Consider the following 6,418-nt stretch of genomic DNA (forward strand, 5'->3'; position numbering starts at 1 on the left):
TCCCTCAGAACACAGGGTCCAAACACAACAGGAGCTGAAGCTGCGGCTCTGGCTTCCTTTGGCTGGAGTCAACTTAGCTGCAGGCCTGTGTCGCCCTCTGTTGTCCAAAAGCAGCTTCCTTCCCAGTACGTCGTATCTACTCACACCCCCACTGGCTTTGGGAGCCCCGTTCCATGATGTGAAGAAGGAACTGGGAAGAAGCCACAGACCCTAAATGACCAAACTTTCTGGTTTCCTTCTTCCCCTGTAGATAAGCCAAAAACACTGAGGTTTTACACGTGTCTCATGACTGATTATGGCTTTGTATAGCAATTTGTCGGCCCTACTGAACCAGGGAATAATGGGGAGCAGAATGTCTAGCGCAGCCACTTAGGGTCTGACCGCCTGGATTCTGGTTCTGGATCTGGATCTCTATGGTTGTTGTTTCTAGTACTGCCCCTGGTGCACTAGGATCTGTACAAACAGAACTCATGGTGTCCCTGCCCCAGCAGCCTTACAAAGGCCTTGATCCTGAAGCTGACCCTAGGGAGAATTCTGAGGACTTCAGTGAGGCACTACATGAGTACAAGAGCCCAATCCGATGAGGCAGCTATGGGTTCACAAGATGCATGTCTGACATCCACTGTGCAAATCATGTAAACATTCTAGTCCCCCCTCCATCTGCAGGAGTGGGGAGAACACCAGAGTACCACCAAATCTTGGAGACATCAGAGCTGCTCCACTGAGCACAAGTAGGTGTAATCTGGGAGTAGGAACGCTGGCAGGTAGGGGATTCCCCCGGAGGATTTAGCCAAATCTAGGCAAACCTGCTAGCGATCCCCATGCTTACAAGCTCACCCCAAGATGACATTCAATACATACAAATGCAAAGTACTTCACTGTGGAAGGAAAAATCAAATGCACACCTGCACCATGGGGGAAAACGGGCTAGGTGGTAGTGCTGCTGGAGAGGATCTGAGGCAATAGTGGATCGCAAATCGAATGTGTGTCAAGGCGAATGTAATTCTGGGGTGTATTAACAGGAGTGTCATATGTAAGCCTTGGGAGGTAATCATCCCACGCGGCTGGAGCACTATGTCCACTTCCGGATGCCTCACTTTAGGAAAGATGTGGACAAATTGTAGAGCATTGGAGGAGAGCAACGAAAAAGATAGAAGGTTTAGAAAACCCAACCTAGGAGGAAAGCTTGGAAAAAAGACACTAAAGTGGGATATGATGGAGGTCTAAAAATCACAACTGATGTGGAGAAAGTGAACAAGGAAGTGTTCTTTACCCCTTCACATAACACATGAACCAGGGGTTACCCAATAAGATTAATAAGCAGCTAGTTTAAGACAAACATAAGGAAGTTCATCTTCACACAACACACAGTCAAGCTGTGGAACTCATTGCCAGGGGATGTTGTGAAGGATAAGTTCATAGAGGCTAGGTCCATCACCAGCTGTTGGCCAAGATGGTCAGGGACACAACCCCATGTTCTGGGTGTTCCAAACCAGAAGATGGGCCTGGACAAAAGGAGATGGATCACTCACCCATTGCCCTGTTCTGTTCAGTCTCTGAAGTATTTGGCATTGGCCACTGTCAGAAGACAAGACAGTGGGCTACATGGACCATTGATTTGACCCAGTATGGCTGTTCTTATGGAAGGTTAACAAACCTGGGCATGTTTAGTCTTCAGAGAAAAAGACTGAGGGGAGACCAGATAACAGCCTTCGAATACGTCAAGGCTGTTACAAAGACGATGGAACCAATTGTTCTCCATGTCCATTGGAGGTAGGACAAGAAGTAATAGGCTTAATCTGCAGCAAGGGAGATTTAGGTTCAATATAGCAGAAAAACTAACTCTAAGAGTAGTTGAGCTCTGGAACAGGCCTCCAAGGGCAGCTGTGGAATCCCCACCATTGGAGGTTTTTAAGGCAGGTTGGACAAGCACCTGTCAGGGATGCTCTAGTTTACTTGGCCCTGTCTCAGCGAAGGGGGCTGGACTTGACGGCTTCTCAAGGTTCTGATATTTCCATGACACTCATTCTATGCCTACAGTCCAGCCATTGCTGCCCCCGTTTTGACAGTAGCATAGACAGGACCTAAAACCAACTGCTTTTCTGCAACAGGGCCTGGCCCGAAACATCTTCAAGAAAATATTTCCACTGCGTGTGCGGTTTGGATCCAGCAGCTGGCTTTAATGTTTAGCAAGGAATGAACTGATGCACTGTTAGCTGCATAAATTTCTCAGTGAGAACAAACTCAAAGCCACATGTCTGGGGGCAGATGGCTGGCAGCTGAGGGAGATTTCACAATAACTTGACTCCAACATTACAGGAACTTCTTCGGGAATGATGCAAGTTATGTAGTGCTCCCTCCTTTTGCTGGGTTTGTTCTTGGAATTGCCCTTTTTGGAGGGGTTGGCAGGGATCTGCTCCTCACCCTCCCAGGACTGAACAGAAACAGCTGTTCCCAGAGGGGGTCAAACCTCTCACAAGCTCACGGGAGCAATATAAAAAAGCATCATCCTTGGAGACTGGGGAGAGACCAGCTGGGTTAGAGTCAGCAAGGAGCAGCACTCAAGCCCCAGACCCAAGCACATATAAACTTTGGGGCAGTTTGGAGCCAGATCCGAGCACAGGGTGTGAACCCCGCCCACAGAAGTGGTCACCACATAAATACCAGGTCAGGTTGCCAACACCTAGAGCTTCTGCAGCATCTTCGAGCATGGGATTTCAAAGCACTTCTAAGAGGGCCTAACGAAGGCCTCGTTTACACAAAGTTGTATCATTGTAACTAGACTGGAACAACCCCCTTAGCGTGGATGCAGCTCTGTTAATATACAGGCATCCTACATACTGGGATAGCTTATACCCCTTCCCATGTGGGAAGAGCCATACTAGTGCAAAGCACCTTTCTACTGGTATAAATGTGCCCATGCAAGGGGGATTGTGCTGCTTTAACTAAACATTGCTCTATCCTTGGCCAACAGAAGACAGAGACGAGGAGAAGTGTCTGTCTAAGGGGGTTGCACATATTAATTACATCAGTGTGTAAACATGTCCTTTGGAGAGGAGTTGGTTTTTTTAAGACATTTATCTGCTACCCAAAGGCATCGTTTTAGTGTTTCCGGCTGTTACCCCTCAGCCATGCTGCAGCATCCTTTGCACCTCACTAGAGGGGGGCTGTAGTTAAGAGTGACAAAACCAACCAGAGGTGATCTCTGCTGAGATCAATAAAACACCACACAGAAGCTTGTAAGAGGCTTATAAAAAGCTCAGGAGTTATCTTATTGTTAGAAAATGAGGCTTAACAGGATGCGATATCAGCACAGGACATGGCCAAGATCTCATCTTGATTAAAAAAATAATCAAGATTATAAAAAGATCCTGCATCATTTTGGTTTTAGGAATTGTTAAAATCTTTGTAAATTAAGTTGATAAAGGCAACCAGGACCCCGGGGCTGCTGGTGGAACACTAAGGAAGGTATCTTTGAGAGGAGGGAGGGTGGTATGCATTAAATGCAAACACTCTGGGTCAGTGTTTGTCAGACAAAACTACACAGGATCTTTTCAGGGGGCAAGACAAAGATGCCACATTTATTACGATAATTTGATTTATGACCAATGACTAATATCTTAATCCTTATATACACACATTATACCTAATACCTATACATACACACACACACCCCCACTAGATGTTCTGCAGCTGCTGCATAGTTACCAGTCCTGAAGATAGCTTGAGTTTGTGGCTTGATTTTGTAGCTTGGGTTCGTAGCTTGTGGCGGCTAACTGGCCAGGAAAGCCGGGCAGAAGGACGAGCTGGGTCTCTGTTGGGCCTGCACCGATGTCCTTCCATGTTGGCAGCAGAATGTTACCCTCCAAAGTCTCCCATCTCACCCATCCTTTGTGTAGGCTTTAGTTTGAATCCAGAGTCTATAGGTCTTGCTGTGTCACTGCTTCTGGGTTTGGTGATTGATCACCCGTCAACTGCAAGCGTGACTTTCAGCCTCAGACCTGGCTTTGATCTTCCTTCTATTGTACCTTTTCTTTTTAGGGTTGACACTTATTACTTTGTTAGGGCTCTTGTCTGCATCTTCAGCCATTGGGGTTTGAACTTTATTTCATCAGGACAGGCTGGGGCTGGAGGTTGAATCCATCATCCCTACATACCTCAATCACACATCTAACTTAACTGATAAGATTACAGCAGGGTTTGCAAAAAATGAAGGTTGGAGGAAGCTTTTACAAAATGGAGTGAGCGTGTTAAAATGGGGTTTGAATTACAATATGGCAAACAGTGAACAGAAGTTACAATACAGACAAGTGTAGTGGATGGCAAACAAGTTACATTAATAATTAAAAACAATTTCATTTTTCAGTTCTACATCAGGATCCCTTGTTTCTATGTACTTGCTTCCATAAGAGACTTGCTGTAGGACCTTGGATAAGTCACTTCAGTCGGAGCCTCAGTTTCAGCCCCTGAACAATGGGAACAGGATAGAACCCTACCTCTGAGAGGTGTTTAAGAAGTCAATCTGCAGATCTACCAACAGGTGGCAGCAGAAGCCCTTAGCCCAGGGCCAGGCAAACTTTTTGGCCTGAGGGCCGCACCAGGTTTCATAAATTGTACAGAGGTCCAGTTAGGGGCTGGCCCCCACCTCCTATCTGCCCCATCCACACACACGCACTCCCTGACCGCCCCCAGATCTCCACCACCCCATCCAACCCCTCCTCTCATTCCTGATGGCCCCCCCAGGACCCTTGCCCCATCCAACCACCTCTTTTCCCTGTCTCGACTGCCCCGGAACCCCTGCTGCTCCATCCAACCCCTCCTCCTTCCTGACAGCCCCCCGGGACCTCTGCACCCATTCAACCCCCGGTTCCCAACTGCCTCAACCCTTATCTACACCCCTGCCCACCACCCTGAACTCCCCTGCCCTCTATCCAAGCCCCCGTGCTCCCTGCCCCTTAACTGTGCTGCCTGGAGCACTGGTGGCTGGTGGTGCTACAGCTGTGCCACACGGCTGGAGCCGGGCCACACTGCCAACGCACAGCACAGAGACTGGGTCAGAGCCAGTCTGCAGTTGCGCTGCCCCACTGCAAACCTCTGCCTTAGCCTCAACAGGCAATTTAATCAACAGCGGAAGCTCGCAGCTTAGAAGCTTCAGGCAGTAGTGCACTAAATTTGTTAGTCTCTAAGGTGCCACAAGTACTCCTTGTTCTTTCTGGTGCAGAAAAGCTATAAGTTTTCAGTACAGAGGCACCCGGCAGTCAGAGCGTTTACACAGAGAGAAACAGCAACAGCTTCTGAGAACAGGAACAAGTGGGAATTTTCCCTTTTGATTTGGTGTAAGTGTACTAAAAATTGATTTGTTTCTAAAGTTATAAGGAGCATTCAGAGCCTGCCTAAGCACAGGGTTTGCTTTCACTCAGCCAGGATTTGGAAGTCAGGATTTTGCCCACATGTTCACATTTTTAAGACACACACACACACACACACACACACACACACGTAAAGTCAACCAGTCATTAGTTTGTAACCATCCGATTGTCTTGCACACATCCTCAGGCTGCCAGGAGAGTAGTTTAAATTCAAGTTAGTTGCCTTTGATAAGGACTGGGCGGTACTAGGCACCTGCTTGTAGATCTGCAGCCTGGCCGGTATCTGAGCTGAGGAACTGGGGGAGAGTCACACCTGAGTACACCTGGCTGTCTAGCTATGATGTGGAACCGCCCAGGGTGAGGTAATGTACACCTTCCCCCTCTGCCCAGGTCACAGCCTAGGATTGCATTTTGACTGAGAGCAGGGGGCAGGGTGTGCTAGAGAAAGGCTATTACACTTTAAAATCCAGGGCAAGGCCCAGATGGCAGCTTCCCCCGAGCTATGTCCATTAGTCTCATCTCGAGGGGTACTCAAGGCATCATAATGTTAGGAGAGGATTGGCCCCTTTATCCTTTCACGACATGCTCTGTTCAGAAGGGGTGGGGGCTAACTGGGAATTAGTTCAGGCACTTTGAACAGCAAAGACAAGTGAGGCCTAAAATGCACTCCACTTTGAAACAGTCTGGAGGGAGGGGGCCCACAAACCTTCCTTGGAGTAGGTTTCAGTAATAAGCCATCCACAGGCCGTTACATCTGTTACCACCATTTCCAATTCCCCCTACCAAAAGGGCCACTTTCAATGCACAGCCACAGAAACCTAGTGGATGAGGGTGAAGGCTGGGACCTAAAACTTCTCATTCTAGCTCAGCCTAGCTCAGGCGAGCCCAGTGATGGCAAAGGGGTATTTTTTGAAGTGTGGCAGCCAATGAAGGTCACTAAAGCATGTTTAACTCCTGTGACACTAACCCGGTAACCGGTGTTAAAATCCTAGTGCAGTTTTAAGCCATTGTTGGCTGGCCCTGGAGCTCTCCAGCACCGTCTTCACTGG

Source organism: Gopherus flavomarginatus, chromosome 16 (genome assembly GCF_025201925.1).
Source record: "Gopherus flavomarginatus isolate rGopFla2 chromosome 16, rGopFla2.mat.asm, whole genome shotgun sequence".
Lineage (NCBI taxonomy): Eukaryota > Metazoa > Chordata > Testudines > Testudinidae > Gopherus > Gopherus flavomarginatus.